This window comes from Apteryx mantelli, chromosome 2 (assembly GCF_036417845.1).
Source record: "Apteryx mantelli isolate bAptMan1 chromosome 2, bAptMan1.hap1, whole genome shotgun sequence".
Classification (NCBI taxonomy): domain Eukaryota; kingdom Metazoa; phylum Chordata; class Aves; order Apterygiformes; family Apterygidae; genus Apteryx; species Apteryx mantelli.
In genome coordinates, this window is record NC_089979.1 from 41,570,330 (window position 1) to 41,593,033 (window position 22,704).

The window sequence follows — 22,704 nt, forward strand, 5'->3', positions numbered from 1 at the left end:
TAGCAACTTGGTTTTGAGTCCTTATTCAGACATACGCTAAAGGCACTCAGAGCTCAATGAAAAAGCTCAAGTAGCAGAGGAAGCAGTAGTAAGTTCACAACCAGAATCTGCTGCTGCACAGGGTTCAATTAACAGCAGCAACATCAACAAGAAAGAACTGGAGGTCTGACCCTGAGTTTTCGCCGTAATACTTTCCCTGTGAGAAGCATCTGCACTAATGCCAAAAAGGCACTTTGCAGCCTTTATCTACTTCTATTTCAAAACACAGAAATAAACACATCTACGTTTATGTAAATCATCTTGAAAGATTCAGCTGGATGCTAAGAGGAGACATGATCACAAGCGTGAAACATTATCAAGAGGAGAAGCAGCTGAGACCAAGAAAGAAAATACACATCTTGAAGGGCACATTTCTGAATACTGATATTGCTTGACCTGTCATTCTGTTGGGAATCTAACAACTGCATTTTTTCAGCAGTACCTGTTAACATATTTAGAATCAAGTTACATAACACGACCTAAGATTAACAAAAAAGCAACTGCTTTAAAACATGCTTTCAAGACAGAAGAGGCATATTTTTGTGTACACAGAGAAGGAAAGCATCTGTATACCAATTTGACATCCGTATATCAAATCGACTTCTGTTTACTTGATTATTTTTGACCATCACTATCAATTAATATACACAAAAATTTGCATAGCTCTGCCAATAGTGCTGGCTGATTATCTGTTTGCTGAAGTTCTTTTAAGCAAGATTATTTTATTTGTCAAATAAAAATGGTGGGTTTTAATAGAGAGTTTTAGCAATGGAACAGCAAAATTCAGATATTAAAATTACATTATATGATCTAAATATATGTCAGTGTCAGCCATCCAAAGAACTGAATTCATTCCAGTGTGTATATTACCTTTTATAGGCCCTTACTCATTTTTCTTCTCCTTTCTAACTTCTGACTTTTATACCATTAGAAGCAACTGACTTTTTGGTTTCAAGTAAGATGCACCCACCCTGCTTCTTAAAGTGGAAAGCACAGACCCCTTATATAAGCCTTCTTTCAAGTAATAACACACACGAAAAAATAAACCCACGAAGAAAAAAAACAACAGATTAAAAAAACCATCGTAAGCGATACTGGTTAATACTTGCAGGTTTATTTATTTAAATATTTGAATATTCAATAAACTTTAATTTATTTTGTGGACAGCTTGATTCCTGCAACTACAGAGCTTCACTTTACATGGAGGAGCACAAAAAAGAAATTCTACAGTATTTGTCCAAAACTAGTTTCCTTTCTGTTACATACACACCATATATTTGAGCTGATCCAGTCACTAACTTTTGTTTGTGCACAAGTACTGCAGCTAATGAAGTTTTTTGCTGGTTATTTGGGGGGAAGGAAGGGGTACAACAAACTGTTAACCAAACTACATGACATGTACTTATCTTTCCTACAGTGGCCATCCTTAAATGTTCATTTCATTTCCAAAGCAGCAATTTTCTTTCTGAGCTTATAGAACTTTTCTCAAAGTACCCAACTTAAAGAATAAAAATAAAAAGACAAAAAAAAAAAGAAAAAAAAAAGCATGGGCATTCATGCCACATGTACAATGTATGTGCCAATCACCCACAGAGACAGAGTAAAACCCTCTACTACATATCACCCCCCAGAATCAATACAATCTTTACTTAGTTGTATTTGCAATACCCCTAAGAGTCCTAGTCATGGCCCAGAAGCCTTCATTTCAGGCAATGTGTGTGGAGTACCCTCACCCAAAGAGCTGACAAAATACTTAAGGCAAGGCATTGATACAGAGGAATGAAATGAAACGCTTAGTATTTACAAGAGCAGATGTGGGGTTCAAATCAGAAATTAGCTTTCTTCAGAGTTGTTTTATTTCTATTTATAACCAGTTACAAGATAATAGTTAATTTGGCATGAGTGTAACTGAGCACCTGCAGGCCACTAAAGCCATTAAAATCATCTGCAGAAAGCAAGTGGAAGTAAGTGATCCTAGGGCTACTTTTTTCTACTGATATCTTTATATCTTGAAGAGACTCTGCTTCCTTTCTATCCATACAAGTCTTTTTAGTGTTCAAGAAAGTGAAGTTAAAAAACCATGAAAGAAAAGTGCATGAATAAAACCCAGAAAATCTCTTAGTACCAACAAAAACACAACACTAAGGGCTATCATCTCATTGACTCACTTCCCACATTAATGCACTCAAAAAACCCAAACAGAGCACAGGAATAGAAAAATCAAGCTCTTCAGAGTTAGGACCTAACTGAGTTTGTCTGAACAAATCAATCTCCTCATGTAGATGGATTAAAACGTAACATTCAGGCACACATACACAAGCCTGTTTCCAAGTACCCTGCCCTGTGTGCTTCACCAGAATATTCCCATATTCAATATTTTACTTTACGTTCATTGTCCACTGCATGACTCCTGGTACCTTTTACCGCAGTATTCAGAACTGTTCAGTGGCTTACTTTCCAAAGAGAATATGCTGTGAAGTTTATCAGCAGTCAAAGTGCTTCACCTACAGCATCGTCTGAGCTTAGGATCAGCACTATGCCTGCTGCTAGCATGACTGACTGAGGCACAGGCAGCAAAAAAATACAGGTGGTTATTATAGAAACTTAGGCCCTTATTTTTCACTTAGGAAACGTATTTATTTAAATATTCAAAACACATCTCCTCCTGACTTCAAAGTTTGTCTTCTCCTGGAGAATACTGAGCACACAGCATTTTTGCAAATCAGCCCAAAGCTGAGTGCAAGGAACTAAAACACATACTTAGTGATGACTTCCTAAAAATGTGACATGCTGGCATCACTCAGGAACTCAGTGGCAGAGCCCAGGGCAGAATTCAGTTCCTTACAGCTGCCTTAGTCAGGCGACTACTATTTTCTGCCTGCAGTCCTTGCCCTATTCGCTCTCACCACCCCTTTTCCTCAACTGGTAAGACAGCAATCCAACAGCATGACTATGCAGAACAGGTCCATCAGATGTGCTAAATAAAACAGGTGTCTGGCAGTAAAGCTGGATCCAGGCATACAGTCAAGGCCTGTATTACAATACGCACGCAAGGATGGAACTGAATTAAGCTTGCACGTACAACCTTAACTTTGGCATCTCTGACTTTTGCGTGATAGCTTTCGCATCCTTAACATTCTTTCAGTATTTTTGGTATGTCTTTTCTTGAGTTTTGGAAAAAGCAATGCTAACAACAACAAATCATCCTTTGGCACTGTGACTGCAAGCACGATGAGCACAGGGACAGTGAAAACCTTACTATTACAAAACAGATGTCCTGCACTTTGAGCTCATAGAAAAAACAAAAGCAAGCGAGAGTGCCATTTGCTAATATGGGTTATTTTCACCAATATTGCGGAGAGCAGAAAGATGGTGAGTTTCTCATCTTTAACTTCATTCCCACACAGACTGTTTTCTGAAACTGCATCTCCTCCTGCCTCCTCTTTACCATGGTCTGCAGCATTTAACTTCTCTCCAGCTGCTTGACCTGACTCCCTTCCCCTGCCTTGGCAGTCCCAGACCCCGCTCATCAGAGGTCTCACCCTTGTCCGACATCGTGTCCCCGTCTGAGACAAGGAGGGGCTGTAAAGAAAATGGAGCAGAGCTGGTCTGTGCGGATAATGTATGTATTCAGCAAATACAGCTGAACGAAGCACAAGTACACTTGATAAGGACATCTTCAGATGCTTTATCTATGGAAATCAAAGCAGTATTTTAAAGCTTATGCCTTTGCCAAATCTGGATGCTTTTTTTCATTTGGACAGCAAAAGATGCATCGCAGCACATACCCTTTCTTTCAAAATCCAAATCCTCACTCTGAAGCACAGAGACTGCAGAACTGCTTTTTTTTAAAAAAAGGATACTATAAGGTTTTAGCCAGTCTCATTCTCAGGAACAGACAGATTATTTCAGTTTAAAAATAAAGAATAAGTATTTAAATAATTCAGCTTTAAGTAGACACCTGATATGAAAATTTCGTAAAGATGAAGAAACTGAAAACAAGATTTCATATTCATATTGAGATCTATCAGGTGACGTGAACTATAGACATCATACTAACAATCTGGCTTAAAATATTACTTTGTCTAAATATTTGCCCCTTTTATCTAGACTATCAGCTTTACAAGCTATGGATTTTTATGCATTTGTGAGTTTACATATATATATATGTGTGTATGTATGTATATGTCTGTATATATGTATGCATGTATATTCCCACTTGGCCTTCAAAAACAGCCACAATAAACATGATAGTTCAAGACTCTAATATAAAATTTTATTTCAATATGAAGAAATTAGATTTTTTATGAGAAAATGTTTTATAATTCAAGTAAAGAAAATGTGAAAGAAAAAAGCATCCATTTTGGAAAAAATAAAGGTTTGATGAAAAACTTTTCAACCAAATGTGAAATAAATTCAAAATACATTGAAAAGGCAACTCTAAGTACGGTTCTTTGGCATCACATTTGTTACTAAACTGTTCATTTATGGACAACTTGCACAAGTTTGAATATAAAAAAAGCAATGTGCAAATTATACAGCCCCGTTTCAAGATGTCTGTGAACTAAAAATAATAAACTAATCCAAGTCTCATACGAAGAGCCAGATGTTCATCATGCTGGGGAAGCATGGATTTCATGTGATGAGGTTTCCCACCTTCCCTTGTAGCTCCCCTCAGAACACCAGACTCACACCATTAATGTGTGTTGCACACAAACACCTGATTTCATCACGGAATAACAGGTCAGCAAGCCAGGAGATCGACTGTGATCATATAATCTTGGCTTTCTTTATAGTATAGACCACAAAACTAAGATATTTTTTGACTTAATCTTTGTAGTGCTTTTCTTGAGAGAAAGCCATCTGATCTTGATTAACAATTGCTGTGAAATCCACTACCATATAGGGCAACGTAATGCTCTGCTGTTATTACTCTTACTATAAAAACTTGCACCTTTATTTTTGAGTTAAATTTCTCTAGCCTTCCTGCCCCTGGATCTGGCTCTACATTTGTTTGCTTAACTTCCAAAGCCACTACCACAGCCCTGATCCTTGTGCAACATAGCGGCAGGCAAAGGTGTTCTCTTGAAGCCTGAGCCTTGTCTTTTACGAGGGAAACACACTGAGGGGCTAGACTCCTTCAGCTGTTTTCTGATTCTTTAACCAAAAGATCAGATTTGGAGCACTTCCAATGTATTACTTTGAGTTGTGGGTACCAGCAACAGAGAAATAACTGCCTTAGTCCAATACAGAAATGATACAACATCCTGATTACTGATATACATCTGTCCTGTACTCTTTATTTACACAACCGCATTTTTACTAGTCCTTTGCACCAGCATCATACCAGGAACTCGAGGATTCAGCTTATTACTCACCATCACCCTTCCAAGAACCATCTTCACCGCTTTGTTTCTGGATGTAGGACTTCATACATGACTATATTCAAATGCAGATTTTGTTAGCTTGCTACTACCTGTCCAAGTGATCTTGCTTGTTCTCTTAACCGCTTATCATTTCACAAACTTTTGTGTCATTTGAAAACTTTTTTCATGCATGAAGTTCTATTTCATATCACAAATAACAAAGAGCATAAGACAAAATAATTCATTTTCAGTTTTCTGCTAAAATCGTCACTCGATGATTCCCCATTTAGAACATGTTAGCCATCACGAGTGTACTGGGTACATATCATTTTGAATTTTACATTGTTCTAATTTCTTAAAATTCTGTGCAACACCAACTCAGACTGCATGATCCACAGGGTCATCTCAGAACTCACCCAGAATGGGAGTCATAAATCTAATGACATCTTAAATCCTTGCAATACCCCAAACCTCCTCATCTGCTCTTTTTATAGTGGCTTCACCATGCAGAATGGCTGGAAGAAACATGGGCAAAATGTGCAATAGCAATCATGACTTTTTAGACTTGAGTTAGGGAGCTTTATCGAGGAAGAAAAAATATTGACTTCTGCTCTCCAGTCCCAGGACTAATTGTTTTTGTTTGGGTTAATTGTTTAGGATTAAAAACAAAACAAAAAAATGTGAATTTGCATAAAGCGACGTTGTAAATACAGAACACACTGTATGTATCTTAGCGTATTACAGGAAAACTATGAACTGCTCCTCCAGATAAAATGAGAGCTGAGTTTGTCCAATAAGCTATATTGCCTAGCATTAATTATATTGCCCTCTTAATTCCTGGTTAATCAAGTCCTGGATCAGCCATTTCGAGATTTTTATCTAAGGTCAGAGTCAGGCTGTTAAGTCTAGAATAACTAACTCATCCTGCATACACAACATAAAAATTTGTCCAAGTATATTTAAATTTTCCATACTCAAGTTGGGGGGGGGGGTAGGGGGGAGAAGGGGGAAAATCAGCATCATCAGTTCAGAGTGCTCTGCAGATAATCCCGTGAACTTCTTAGACAGAAATTAGCAAACTTACTCATCACATCTAACTACACTGCTGTTTCACAGGCCCCTGAGTTAGTACTGGAATGGAAGTGTTTCATAATCATCACATGGTATCACATGGGGGTTTTGTTTTTTAACAAAATACAGAAGAGACATTTATTGAACACTTCTTCACATCCTGTACTACTAATTGCAAAGTGATCATTTCCAGTTGAAACACAGCATAACCAGGACTCTTTCTCACCAAGGGATTAATATAGCATGTTCTTACTGTAAGCGCCTTCATATTTCCCCCCAAATCTATCAATTATAGTTTTTCTCCTTGTGTTCTTTTGTTCTCTTTTCAATTTTATACAATCAAACTTCTGATTTAGATGCATTTTCTCCCCCCCTCCTTTCTTTAGTTTGTTACATATCAATCCCCAAATTGCCTTAATTCCCTTCATTATACTCAATGTTTTCAAATCATCCTTTTTCATTTCTGGAGTTCCAGCTTTTTGCTTTTTTTTTTTTTTTTTTTAAACAACTCAAATCATGTGGCTTGTAACTGCTTTCTGTAATGTGAAACACATGAATTTATGTGTACCTATCTTTAGATACACATTTTTTAAAACTGCTTTTGACTTCATCACATCACAAAACCTGTAGCACTATTCTTTTTTTCATTTTTCTGTTCAATCCTTCATTAGTTCTCACAACGGGATGTAATAAGACATTTCTTTAGGGCAGGGCGCAAAACTCCTACAGTTAAGAAAACTTCTACAGTTGTCAACTCTATATTTAGAATTTCCAAAGTTATGGTACTAGCAGAGGGAGACTGAGTATATACTACTCCGCTTGAAATCTCCCACGATACCCTTTCTCCTTCTCTTCCACGATTCGTGGAGTTGACCATGCTCTTCTATAGAGCAACTGGCTGATCCTTGGCAGGTACAATCTAGTACTTGACCTTATACGCTCTGTCTGTGTTCTGTCACAAATATCTAAAATCACTTCCTTCGGTGTTGTCAGAAAATCACAAGTGACATTGTTTCTCACAAAGGGAGATGTCCTGAATAGGCTTAGGTCTTTGCTTTAGTTTTCCAATCATAAGTCTGCATGTGATTTTTTTTTTTTTCTAAGCATGGGAAAAGATTTTTCCTGGAAACTGTGCATTTTGAATAGGCTACTTCTGATGATGTAGAGAAAACTCTTGGAGGTAGATGTCCCTCAGGGTAGACTTTTGGGTCAAAAATCATTACACTGTCTCCCTCACATTTTTCACACAGAAGTATTCACACCTCTCTGACTGGGAATTCAGTGATAAGTTAAAGCTCTGGTGTGATCTTAGTGGTCTGCTGCTCCGGATAGCAGTCCACAGATTTCCTACACGTAGTGAACACATTATAAAAGAATATACACCCCAACTTAAAGGAAGTGCAAAAATCATAGCCTGCTTGAACAGCCTGCCCAAGCCATATGCACTCAGTATACCTGCAATCTCTGCATATTAGTAAAGTCCCATGCAAGTTACAGAATTTGTAGTACTGCTCTTCCTGATTAGACTACATTCCTGTTTCCTTACACTAAAGGTTGAATTTTTTAAATCTTCTTTCAACCAGGAATTGAAAAGAATGAGACAAAAATCTCTACTGACCATGTTTTTTCCCGCTATTATAGCTTCCTCACATAGAAGAGAGATATCAGTCAGTAATCTAAAAATCAATCTTACCAACTGCATTTTTTTCTTGGGGTTTTCCTGGAATTAATAAATAATTTTATATAAATAAATGTTTCATTTTTCTAAGAGAGAAAAAAACCTAATCATTGTATAAATACATTTTTTCTTCTTTGATTCAAGTTATAAATATATGGCAGATGTCCATATACTGGAAGCTCTATCCTAAAAAGTCCACAATGATTTCTCAAAAAATGACTTAACTGGTTCCTTGGCTTATTTCCAGCTAGCTGTCTTTTGGGGAAGAAAGTTCACTTCCTCCACCATCATCTTCATCTTGTTGGAACGGAAAGTGAAAGGAATGGAAACAGGAAGATTCCAACCACAGCACAAAGAGAAAAAAAAGTTTTTCAAATGGGAAGCAGAAAGGGGCAAAATTGGGGACTACTTCAGTTTTTCGCAGCACAAGTTAATCACAGCTGTACTTAAATCAGTGCAGCTACAGAACTGCTTTCTGTATGCTAATGTGCAAGGCACAAGAACTGCATCAGTTTGCCCAAATTAGAGGCCAGCATCACTAACGCCCTCCAAAATAATTTTACTTTGTGTTTGAGGATACATTAAATCCATTAATTTTGTCAACATTCTCTATGGAATGTGGTTATAATTTCAAAGAAGTTTAGCTGCTTTGCTTTCTTGATGGCATCAGTTAGGAATGGAGGGCTTTGGCAACCCTGCATCTCTGCTCATTGACCACAGTATATCTTACCCCCTCCAGTCAGTTTATTCTCATTACTCTGGATTACTCTTTTTAAAAACAAACAAAAAAAACCCCTTTATTTTCCTTATGAATAAGGGAATAAAACAGCAAAGCAGGACAATGCAATAATCTCAGTCCACAGAGATGTAAACAATAGGAATCATACCAATCCCTTTCGGTAATTAAGCACAGAGGAGAAAAAAGGAAAAATAAAGCTATGTTCTCAAAGTAGAAAAAGACAAAATAATTAACATAAGATGTTCCACTGTAATAGTTCTAAGACATTTTATACGTTGTTAATTGTATTTTTTTTTTGAAAAAAATTGTAACTAAAAGCAACCAATATCAGTTTACCACTTCTGCATGCTTTAAATTAAAATCTTTCAAAGGCATTGAAAATGTTAGAAGCAGATACTGGACTTCATAGTTCTGAGATTTGTCAAAGAGGCTTCATCCCATCACACAATAAATGAGCTTCTGAATTAACAGAAAAGACGACACATTTGCAGGCAAAGAAAATTCCACTTCTTCCTGATTATCTAAACAAACAGATAACATTACGAATATGAAACAGTCGTCTTATGGGAAAAATAAAACAAACATCATTAAAAAATGCCCTTTGCTAAGCACTTTTATATACAGCCGAAAAGTGACCAGCCTACTGATGCCATTACACATCCATTATATAAATATATATATACATGTTGATTTGTATGCATAATAAAGAGTGATAATATATAATCAGTGATATAATCAATGTCAAGACTCAAAGAAAAAGTGCCTCATGCATACTCCCAAACTGAGAAAATCAAGGAACCAGGTCACTCTGCAAAAAAATAGGAACATGAAAGATTCATATTAGTCAACTAGTTTCTTGCTGTCTCTGAATGTGATCACTGACTGATGCTTCCCAGAAAGCTGAAGCATCTTTCCCCCAGAATTATACCTACATAATTTTACACTGTTATATATGGAAAGAAAACCTCTCCGATCTGACATAAGTGACTTGAAAAGTCTTATTAGTGAAGAGATAAAAACATTTATGCGGGGAAGTAAACCTGACAAAAATAAGAGCTGTTTCAATCATCCTATAGAATGGCTTTTAAAATGTCTATGAAATAACATTAAAAGTATTCAAACTAAGCTTTGACTTTACTAATGACAAGGTAATGTATCTTGAATGCACCTTTGAAATCTAATGTAAAATTAATTTTTCAGTTAATTAAACACACACACAACAAACTGCTGACTTCCCATAGCCACCTTGTTTAATACAGATTGCTTAAGGAAAAGCTATCTGTAAAATAAAGTATTAAATTCACTCAGCCAGCACTGTGAGTGCCAAAGCTTAGCTTCCTATGGATTTGTGTCATGTGGTTGATTGATTTTGGTCAGATTAAAGTTCTTCCCATGCCTGAGACATTTTTGAGATTGCCCTTACCAATGCCAGTTCTTCGGGTCTTGCGCCTTTTCTTCCTCCATACAGGCACTAAAAAGGTCTCTCTCTTTTATTCAACTTTCTGTCTTTATAAAGGTCTTTGAGATCTTTATTCCTCCTCCCTTTGAGACATTTGTCAAATTTTAATCGAAAATGGCTAATAATTCAAAACTAACTAGAAACGAAACTCAAAGAGAGACAGACAGCATAATCATTGTTTTTAATGGAAAACAAGGCTAAATATTGAACTTCAGATTTTCAAGAGGTCATTAAATCAATGCCTTTCTAAGGGAAAGATACCTTGGTATACAGAGTAAGCACAACACCTTTCATCACATTTACATTGTACCACCTACAGCTCTCAAAAGTTGAAGAGAACAGAAAAAAATCACACTGAATAACAGAAAGTCTGAAATTCTGGAAGTGCACAGTTAAGACACTGTCTTGCCTAGAAATTAAAAAAAGTGATGTTAGATCCCTTACCTGATTTGACCTAATTAACTCCTTACTAAAAACTCTAGTTGGAGACAAAGCAAATGTTCTTCAAAAAGTGCTAAACCTCACAAGTCAAAGCTTAAGCTTCCCCCTAGGACTTAACTCCATTAACTAGAGGTGTTAATTAGATCAAGCAAGGTAAATCAATTAGGATCACACCTTTAAAGCCTTCACTAGACAAGGCCTAACCCTAATATATTTAGTCGATAGATTTATTAGCATGCTTATTAGAATAACAGCCTAGCAAATATCCCACTAGGCTTGTAAGCATCAATGTCTATAAGGTTCAATAATCTAAACAGATTAAATGTTTATTGTAACCATGAGAAGTGGTGACATTTATGTCGGGCTAAATAAACACATACTAGTTAAATTCAACACACACACGGGTTTTTTGTTTTGTTTTGTTTTTTTAATTGGATCCAGGCTACCACCTTCCAACATTACTTAAATAATAAGGTCCAGCTCTAATGCCTTCACACAAATCCTTTAACAAGATATTATCTAAACTGATTTTGGTCCTAACTCACAATTACAATTCTGTAGTCGAGTAAGTTCCTTGTGGTCAACTTGGTATCCATGTACATGGTATTACCTCCATAGCACCTTGCAGTAAGTCTATTTTTTTTTCCTGAGAGACAACCTATACTGTGCAGTTACCAAAAATAATGGCAAAGGCAATAAGAGCACACACAGGAAACAGTTACCGAGGTTTAACTGGTGACCAGTAACCTGCTCCCACCATGGCAGTGTGAGTTCTCTTACTCCAGACTAAGTGAATTTTCAAAACTGATTCTAACTGAGAAAAAAAGATGGCTCATTACTCCATGGACATGTATGCAACACGTGAGTGAGTAGTTTTGAAGAAGGAAAGAGAAGGTCCTGTAGAGGCATCAGCTGTATTTTCCTTTTACTAATGCTTCACGTACAAAGATCCCAGAACAGCAGGATATATGAGCATCCACAGTATACAGGCTATTTCGCAGAGGATTACAAGAGGCATTTATTCCTTTCATATTTCTATTTTCAAAAAGAGATAGAACAATCAAAAATTACTTTCTGCACCAGGAGTTCTCCAGCTTTTTGATGCCAAGCACCTTTATTTGAGGTTATCGCACAACTGGGAAATCTTGCTGCCCAAGACTCAGAGCAGATTAAAATGCTGAGATTTTTCTAGAGCTATCTTGTTGGAAACAGTCCTCACCTTCATGCCCTTCTGAAGGTGTTAGGCATATGCCAAGTCTCCTATTAGGATTTTCTTCCATTCATCTCCCTTATAAGGGCAAAGTTTTCCATGTTTGAATCAATCCAAAGCACTGATTATATATGAAAGATGCCATGCTAAAGTCCTATTTAAATTGTTGAACAGTTATTCAAGAATTTTCCCTTGACTCTTGCAAAATAATGTAAATTATCAAAAAAAAGACGTTTGAAAGAACAAAAAGAAAAAAGAGGAAGATCCCAATTGCAGAGTGTGTCTCAACTGGCACTGTATTCTTCCAGAGTTTGAACCCAGGGCTAAATGCAATAACTGCACTACATACGAATTAACAAATGCATGCTTTAAGAGTTTTCTGTTTTATTTCCCAGTCATGTAACAAGTAGCCCAAATAGACTAAAGTTTTCATAGAAGGAGAATGTTCAATGACTACAATAAAATTATGTCTAGATTGTTCTAAATCACATTTAAAAAAAGCAAAATAAATCAGTATATATAATAATTTTCTTTCAAGCGTGCTTCAGCATTGCACACATTAAACACAAAAGACATAGCAATATTCTAGCCAAAAAAGAGAGTATTTCTATAGACTGGACTTCTCTTAGGTAATTTAAGTTCAAGATAGCCTTTGTATTCGTGTATCTCTATGAACGATATAACTAACAGCAGAATTCCATTCTTATCAGAGACTCTAATGCTTTCCTGAAGACTGTTCTTTTAAACAATATACTCCACTTTATGTACTACCGAATCTTTCCTGCCTTGGCAAGTCACAGAACCTCCTCCAAGCTCCAAGCTCATGAATACCTAGATTAGATTTGATAATATTTGAAAATAGCCAGATTTTCTAACATTGGCTAAAATTTTGTGATTCTTAAGAAAACAGTACTTAAAACCATACTGAAACAGGAAGAAAACTAAACAACATAAAAAGTAACAGAAAAAAAATGGAAAAGCTGACAAACAAAACCTTTAAAAGCTGTTGTATTCATCATCTTGTTATTTCTCCTCAAACTCAATAATCATTCCGGAAAACTCAGAGATGCTAGATATGCATATTTTATTCCACTAGTATGATGCACCTATCTGTAATTTCAAGTTATAATCTGAAGTGTTACATATTAGCCTGGCAGGTTTCTAACACATTGGTCCACAAAGTGAAAAAGAAAAAATATCGCAAAACAAAATCCCCAAACAATAACAGTTTTCAAACCCTGCCTACAGCTGAAATAACACATTCTTACACCCTCATCCTCTTCAACATATAATGAGCGTGGTTGCAGCTAAAAGATACTCTAGTCAACTAGGAACAAAACAAGCAATGTGCTGTATTTTTAGTTTGGCTATAACTTTATGGTCAAACATTGCTCGCAACCATTAAAGTCAACTGTTAATGCAGATGTGAAACCAACATGGTGTTCATACGAGGCAAAATATGTTATGTTTTTAAAGCAATAAAATGAAGACAGCATTGCACCACTGAGTAACAATTAGGTTAGCAAGCACTTTCTAAAGATCATATAGAGGATGTTTAAACTAAAAGACTTAAGGACTGAATAAACAAATACAGGCAAAGCATAAGGGTGAATCTTGACATTTTTAGAACAATTAGGAAATTAATTTTCTACTATCTACAATCTACTTTCAAAATCCAACTGTCATATTCTAACTCACCCACTTTCTCAGTTCAAATCTGTGGCTAATTCATTCTTTCAAACTTTTGGAGCCTTCTCAACAAATAAATTTCTACTTAACTATTTAACTTACTACTTTTATAAGTACAACACTACTGTATACTTTTATATATATATATATAGAAGTAGTAGTTTGAATTAGGATAGTGGGAGTATTCAGAAATGGTGCTCCCTGCATAAGTGAACATAATCGGGAGAGCTAAAAATCCTAGGATTTTTTCACCATTCTGTGCGTGCACAACGTGGGCGGGGGGGGGGGGGGGGGGGGCGGGGGATTGAAGAAGTTCCAGATTCCTCCTCAGATCAATAGTACAACCTTATTTGAAAGGTTATTTTAGAGTCGCATAGGTTTCCTCACACCTCACAGCTGTCTAGTAAACCTGCAGAACGTAATGAAATTTGGCCATGTATGTATACAGAAGCAGACACGAGCACACAGTGCTGGTCTCTTTGCAGAAGAGGGAATGCTGCCATTCAGTATCGCTCTCACTCTCCATCTCCAGGAAGGACAGAGAGGAAAAACATGTTACAAGGGGCTGCCATTATTCATCACTAGTCCTAAGTAAATTCTTTTAATATTTGAGTCTTCATGAAAACCAGAATCACCAGACTTTATTAAGTGAATCCTGCTAAAATTAGGGGATGACTTCTAATGAAGGAAAGAAGAATACACAAGAGGCATCCATGGAATTAACTGTACACATACCATAGTTAGTATAGTCTGTTCAGGCTTGCTTGAAAAACCTATAGTTTCTTACATCCTTACATTTATATTTTTGCACCAAAGGACGTGGCTTAGAACAAGGAACTGGTCCCTATGGCATAGCAACGACTTAAGAGTCACTATGGGGACACAGGAGGCAAACTGCGACATGTGTCACAGAAATGACGATAGCTTCCTTGAGCAGATGCAATGCTTTGCAGCAGAACTGAACCATCCACGCTGTCCCCGGCGATCACAGTTGAGGAGCTGATCCTTAACGCACCCAGGTACGATGGGGTCGATACACAGAAAGGTTCCCAAGTGATGTCTAATGCTCAGTAGAGACACCAGAGATGGGAAAAGCAACTAAGTTACCCTCTCACCCAAGCAGCAGCCCCAAGAGGCACTTTGGCAGGGGCTGCAGAGAAGTGAGAGTGCTGCCCTTCCATAGGCTTCTTTTCCTGCAGACAGAGGACTAGCAATCTATCACCTTCCATAAACATCAGACTTGCGACACAAGTATTTAACTAGAAGACGGGGCAAAACCACTTCAGTAAAATAATCTCACTTTTCATTAAACATCGTCAAAATGAAATCTTCTAAAAAAATGCACACAAGTCCTAGTATTTCAGTGAAATTAATCTCAAATCCAGAAACCTTTCTCTGGTCAGCAGTGCCAATTCTGCCCCACCCACGCGTCACTGGAAACTCCAAAACTAAGCCAAATGAGCAAGAGAGTCTCACAGCCTCTTCACACTCTTACTGCGAGAACGCTTGAGCTTGGCATACATTAAATGCACTTTATGACAAACATTCTATTATGTAAACGTTTATGAATAAATTCTTTGTATTTAAATTAAAAATTCAAATAGAAATACAAGGCCGCATACCACAACAGACGTTTTAATCAGTGTAATAAAATTAATTCACTTTAAACATCAGCCTATTTAACCAACCATAACCAGTGTGTCCAACAGATTTTGAATAAAAATGCAATCAGACAGTACTTGTAAGAGAAGCCATACACCCATATCAAGAACCCTGAGAAAGATGGAAAAGTCTTGTTATAAAATATATTTTTAGTCTTAGAAGCAATATTTTTGCATGGGTGGCAGTGAAGCAGTGCTACATCAAATGAGTAAGTTAAGCTGAGAAGCAAAAACTACAGATAGGTATTATTAGCTATGTTATGTACCAAGTTGTTCCAGCACCACCTTGTCATTTAAGGCATAGTATTTTCCCACCCCAGCCACACAGATCCCAGAGGCTCAAACCCACATTTCCTGATTTCTACAACAAAGAGGGTCATTAACTACCAACATCATCAGGAATGCAGTACTACAGTAACCATACTTAAATGAACCTTTCATCTAGTTTGAGAAAAACAGAAGTATGGTGAGACTGGTATGACAAGTTAATCAACTTCTAAGCTATTAACCATTAGCTTCAAACAAGACAGCTGAACTAGTAAGCACACAAACATCTTACACGTACAGAACTTGTGCTGAACATCCCTCAAGATACTACAAGCACTAAATGTTCAGTTCAGTCTGATTATTCTAAATCTCTACTTCCTTTGGTTTTCATTTGATTCTTTTATCAAATAATGCACAATTTCATAAGATTTAACAGCTAACCTAATGTCTCAAAGGAGGCTTTCCTTGCTATACAACTCTAGAACTAGATTCTTACTAAGAGCATAGATTTAAAACTTATTTTACTAATATTCTGCTGCTGAAAAAATCAGTCAGTGCTTTTGGGTTAGAGTTGTGACTCTTCTAGGTCTTCTTCTGCAAGTTGTGTTTGCTGACTTTTAATAAAGCGATAATGCATTACAATATTTTTCTATACTTACAATCAGTAGAGTCTTAGAACTCTTGGTAATCTTATGGTTTTTAATTCCTTACATTCCTGTATGTAATTTTGCTATGTCACAGTCAGTCTAGCTGCAATGGGAGCCAAGATCTTTATATACAGACCCTCTCGCTACGCCTCTTATTTTTTACATCCTTTGCCCTCTTAATATGTTCTCTTAAAACAATACTACTGCTTATATACTTTTTACTTTACCTTGTCCTTAGGTTTCCTTTTTTTATAAGGTACATACTTAGAACACTATGCACAGATGAGGAATGCATCAACATAAACAAATAAAGCCCCTAGACTTGCTATGTAAAACAAACACAAAAGCTGTAGAATATCTTAAAAAGAAAAACAACAACAAAAAACCAACAATACACAGCAGATGTTGAGGAACATCATTCCTGCTTCACCTGAATGGATGCAACATAAGCTTGGGGATTAAGGAATGTCTTCAGGCAGCTCCGCAGGCAGCTCATGAAACAACCCTCTGCTTCAATCTCCATCCAGACAGCAAACGTGGCCGCTTACACAGCCAGCCTAACTGTGGTACTGCAGTTTGTAGAGATCACAGGTTCAATAGCAAGATAATCCTGACCTAGTAACCTGTAGTCTGTCCGTATAAATGTAGATTATATGGGGCCAGGCTGGTGGAATAAAAATGCTGGCTGTTCTATTGCTCAACTGCAGAGCCCTGTGCATAGCTTAGCAAAAAAGCTATAAATTTAGGTGGTGATACTAGTAAAGAACAGTATTTTATTTACCTTCACTTCCTTCTGTATTTTGTTTCCCAGTGGACAGTGGCATTCATATGAATGGCTGCACCAGTAAAATCAAGAGCCTTCAGGAATACTACTTTCTGAAAAGCTTTCATTTAAGTAGTAAGATTGATTATAAACATTTATACCTGAGCTTATATAACTTCGAAGAAATATAAAGGAAGCTAACTTATCTGAATTATCATTTTCATAAACAACAGACTTTTTAAAAATATATTTTTAAATGAAAACTGGAAAGCTCCTCAGTCTTCAACTGCTCTTCTCATCACACTGTTTTTAATTAACTATTTGATTCCTAGGTCTCTGAACAGGAGCTCCAAAAGTCAAGCTACAATTAGTCAGTGAAGGTGTTTACTAGACAAGGTTAACAAAGTTCCGGTCATATTCTGATTAAATCCACATATGCTGAACAAATTATTTTTCAAAACTATCAACTGCATTTGCCTTTTACAATTTTAATAAACACATTTCTTTTCAGCATGCATACCGAAGGAAGCAAAACATACGAAATTGCAACGTCTGCCAGTCCTCCCTAACAATTTTTGACCCCATTGGCCAGTTTCCACTAAATTTGAAAAAGAGAAAACAGCATCCCAGATACCTGAGCAGAAGAGTGGCAAGACTGGAAACAAGGGGCAAAATTTGTGGAAAACCACAATTTGTTAGTTCCACTGCTCACAGAACAAGTTAGTGTTGTTAGAGGCAAGATCTTGCAGGGTGTCAAACGATGATTCTTCACAAATATTTTGGTTGTTCTCAAAGATGTTCTGTAGAATTAAAGTCTCATTGTTCTGCAAGCTACATAAACAGAAGATGACAGCCTCTGGCTTGCAAGGCTTAGGCTATAAATACTGATCCTCTAGGAAAGTTCAGGGCACCCTGCAGGGGTTCCTTATCATTAAGTTATTACATTCTCAAGACTACTGTTTGCTGGGTAGCAAGAATCAGGTTACTGGAATTTCTGCAGATTTGGAAAACACTACAATCTTCTCATACACATCATAATACTTCTTTGACCAACATTTAAGTACGTAATACACATGCACTAGAATGAGCACATCTAATTAGGAACAAAGTATTATGCCTAAAAACTTCAGAATCTGTGATACGCAAACTCCTATAATTTCAAAACCTAATTTTAAAATAATAGAATTTCTAGTCATTTCAGCACATTTGTTTGCCAAAGTTGAATTTAGTCCAGTGTGAGCCAGGCCATTGCAATGAAAGCACCAGGCATACCCCAAAACATTGAATCATAATATCTTTTCAACACAGGCTCAATGTTGAACAGCAACAATAAAAAAGAAATAAAACAAAGACCTATTGAGGTTAATGGGACATTTCAGATAACACTACTACTTACTTTATAATGAGACTTCTTAGTAACCCTTGTAACACTTTCCATCATAAAGGATCCTGAAACCTTTTCAAGCAGAAGTGCCTACACCGCAGTGGTTTACAGTATACCTTTGCAATTCAGCAGAGGAAATCCCCATGGGCTACATAAATGTTTTCATTTTGTCCCATGAAGTTCCATTTGCTTTTGCAGGATGTATAAACTGTTAAAGTCAAAATTTTTCTTCTCTCTTGCATTCCTGAGAAATTTTTGGCAGCTTACCATATTCATAACCAACCATTGTGAAGCTGGGCTCCCTTCACCATGAAAGGAGCAGCAGAATTGCCGGAATGACTTTAACTGGTCAGCAGAAAACTCTTTCCTCCCATGTCCTCTCAATTTATCTTCCAGAAGTCTCCATGGGGGCCAGAAGATCCCTTACCTCCAAGTGCGTGAAATTGATCTTAAAAAACAAGTTCAGCATGCAGTTAAGCTCAGGCAGACAATATTCTGCAAGGGGGTTACAAAAAGAGTATCACTTAAGTTTAAGTCTTGGACAAGGGAAAAGAGCGCATGACCAGCTAGGATTTTTCCTGACCATACAACAACTCAAACCCTAAACTGAACTATTCATCCTGCTAAGCTACCTACCCTGAAGAGGGATGGCACTGACAGTGTTGTAGTTCAGTCAAATACTCTGAGACATTACTGCTGCTGTTCAAAATTAACATCTTACTGTTTCCCACTAATTAAACCCAGGAAGGCTCCTGCACAAAATATTAAAGAACGCAATTTAGGTTACACGTTCAAGACTTTGAAACATAGGAAACGGTAGATTTATAGCTGTCAGTGCTGCTTTGGATATTCTACCCCATCATGCAAATGAATTATGATTGAGTCTTTACTTATATAATACCATTCTTTCATTAAGTTTATCTTCTTTACTCTGAAGAAAAACAACATGCAAATGTCCAAAGCAGGGCAAACCAGTGCAACGACCAAATACGAGCAGCCCAGGACCCTCCAACTAGAGTAACTCGTAGAGGAAGAATATACTCTCATTCTTTGCCAAGGGAAGATTTCTCTTCTGGTAACATTATTTTTCTTGAAAAGTCAGGAGACTTTTTCCAGTATTAAACAAGAAAAAGAAGCTTTGGTCTAGGGAATCTTGAACATCTGAAATTTTTTTTCCACTCTCTGTTTTCATATAAAGAAGCACAGAACAAAGGGTTACGCTATGACAGAGTTCACAAGTGACAGTAAACACCAGAGTGGCATGCAACTATACCCCTCCTCCTCAAAAGCAAGGGTTTCCATAGCTTCATCACGCTTTGAACGAAGAACCATCTCTTGCTGATTTTATTTGATGCCTGTAATTCTTGTACTGAAAAAAAACAATTAACCACCACCCTCTTTTTATCTCTCTATGCCCTTGATGATTTTATAGACATCTATCCTATCCTTTCCCAGTTGTCTCTCTCCAGATCCTGCAGGTACCACTTACAGACTCAGAACAGCTGATCCCACTCAGTGGAATAAAAGGGGTATATGGTGGGAATCAGCCCAAGGTCCTGATTCTCAGCTGGCAGGTTTAAGCTGATTCTAGCTTAGGAAGACTTAGAGCTGCAGGTATTACCCAAACAGAAAGGGACCAATGGGATCAGACTGCCTGAAACTTTCTTCTTGTTGCTTCTAATTGCATGGAGTCCCCTTAAGCAAAATAAAAATAATGAAAATTTACACTGGAATCATTGTGATGTTTTCTATCACAGAATGGATGAGGTTGGAAGGGACCTCTGGAGATTGTCTAGTCCAACCCCCTGCTCAAAGCAGGGTCAGATAGAGCAGGCTGCCCAGGACTGTGTCCAGTTGGGTTTTGAATATCGCCAAGAATGGGGACTCTCACAACCTCTCTGGGCAACCTCTTGGACACAATGACCAAAGTCTATGTAATTTCTTTCATTTATAATGAGACCATCCAAACACACAATATTTGGGCATTCCTGACCTGCTTTGCTTCAGAACATGAATGGTTCATCCAACTTTGGGACAGCACATGCTCAAAGCCACTTGAAAGGACCAGGCTTTCCACAGCATCCGGAACACAGTCACCTCCTCTTACTCCTCTTAAAGTAGACCTTCTAACCAACTCTATTTATATTCACATAACCTATCTACGGCTAGAACTCAGTGGTTCTGTATGGGTCAATTAAAATGTGCAAAGAAGTGTTCACACCTTTTGGAGAGAACTTGATAAATGCTATGTGCCCATCTATGTAATTCTGGAACAGAGATAGGGGCCTGCTACAGCTCACAGTAGATGCACATTACAAAGATGGCCTTCATCAATGAGAATGGCTGCACAAGACTGAGCAGCTCAGTTGTGAAATACTGAAGAAATCTGTGAGATCTCCTCATATGATATCTATGATACCTCAAAAGAGCTTTCAGAAAACTTGAGAAAGTCCTGGATACAGCAATCAAAGACATGGTCTCAGCAAACAGGATGCTGGAGTCTTCCAAGACCTTTAAAAAAGATTGATTTTGCTTTTGATGGAACTGACCAGGAAGCCAAGGTGAAAGGCAGAGGGTTGCATGAGGCAAACAAAGTCTCTCCTGTGCTCCATCAGTACTACTTATGCAACAAGAGAGGAAAGCAGGGAAGATTTCTCAAAGTTGGGAATCTTTAACAATGAGATTTCTTCAAAGGATGCCTAAGTGAAGGAAGAAATCTGCTAAGAGGGAAAAGCTGTCTTTTTATTACTATGAAGAGATGAGATACATGGAGACTAAACCTACATTTGGTAGAAGATTCAGATCTGCATGAGACATGAAGCAATCTTGGTAGACAAAAACAACAAGTTTACCAACAAGTACTGATAAATCAAGTCCCAGAAACAGTCATGCTTGGATTCATTTGGCAAAGACGAAGGATGCAGTACTGACTCCAGGGTACGTAATCCTCCAACTTTAACAACCCCACAGAGCTGATGTAATTCTGACACAGGGGAGTGCCTGCTTAGAGAAACCCTCATGAAATCTCTTATCCCTCTGTTTAGCCAGCTCTGCGAAAGCAAATAATGCTGTGCCACACCTGGGAATCTTTGATCTTTCCTGCTTCAGGGAGAAGGAGTAAACACCAGCCCAGACAGATGAAGTGGTTCAGAGAGTTTCTTCATAGCATGAAGTTTCTTACAGTCAACAGATTCCCTGTCTGCTGGAGCTGGCTCTTACAGCCAAAACACATAACAGAGACAACTTCAAAGTAGGAGAGTCTGCTACTGAGCCAACACCTCAGAGTCGCACTAACTCTTCATGGACTTTCTCATTAAGAATAAATTTAGACAGGTATCTCCAAAAAGTCTCCTTTGAGCACTTAGAAAAAGAAGACAGGTGGAATGCCAGAAAACAGGCCCTCAGAATGCCTGTCCTACAGCAATAGGCATCTCCTGAAGACTAATGCTTAGCTTGTAACTACACTACTTCTTTAGGATTGCCCCAAGGCCATCCACAAGATCAGACTTGCTATCTACATTGATAAGGAGGTCAGAAATCAGGTGCAGTCAGAGTACCCTCAAGCACCTCAGCAGCTTAGCACACACAGACCGCTTGCAGCCCACAAGACAGTGGTACGCTAGAGAAGGAGAGTCTCCAGGGCAAATGGTATGCGTGGACCTTCTCAGGCCCACCTAGCTCCTGACTGCTGCCAAACACCAATCCTGGTACTAAGGTACAACACTAAAATAAAGCCCCATAACGTATGTTTTACATTATGCTAATAACCAACGAGCTTAACTAGAACTTCCCTAGCAAAAGTAATTCCTAACTATCTTGAAGGTAAAGGGAACTGCGATAGAGAGACAGTTAATTAATGCCACTTTCTTTGTTATGTCTTTGTTGACAGGCAAAGCCCCTGAATTAGCTCTGCACATCTGTGCACTTCTGGCCTTCTGCGTGTACACCTACAGTGGGCAACGGGGACACACGCCTTGTGTGCCAAGTTTCAACTCAATGTGAGTGCAATCAAGTGATATTAATTAATAAGAAATTGATTTTAAAATTAAGCCAAGAAAATTTTAGATTCAAGAGGTCTGCTAATACCACAGTAACAGCACTACAGTTAGGACTGAAAAACCTTTCATTCATTGCTGCTATTTTCAGATACTTATAGTCTTCTCAAAAAAGTACAGGTAAGAAAGCATCCACCCAAAACTAAAAGCTTTCAGTCTAAAGGCAACAGATTTCATTCAGCCATTTCTGAGCCTGAGCATGGGAACAAATTTTACAATATTAGCACTTTTTCAG

General features: G+C 37.6%; 1 protein-coding gene across 1 annotated transcript in view; it reads right to left on the minus strand.

Moving 5' to 3' along the window:
* Positions 1–22,704, minus strand: part of NCOA2 (nuclear receptor coactivator 2) — a 198,316-nt gene that overhangs the window by 138,074 nt on the left and 37,538 nt on the right. The gene's annotated exons all lie outside the window — the stretch shown is intronic.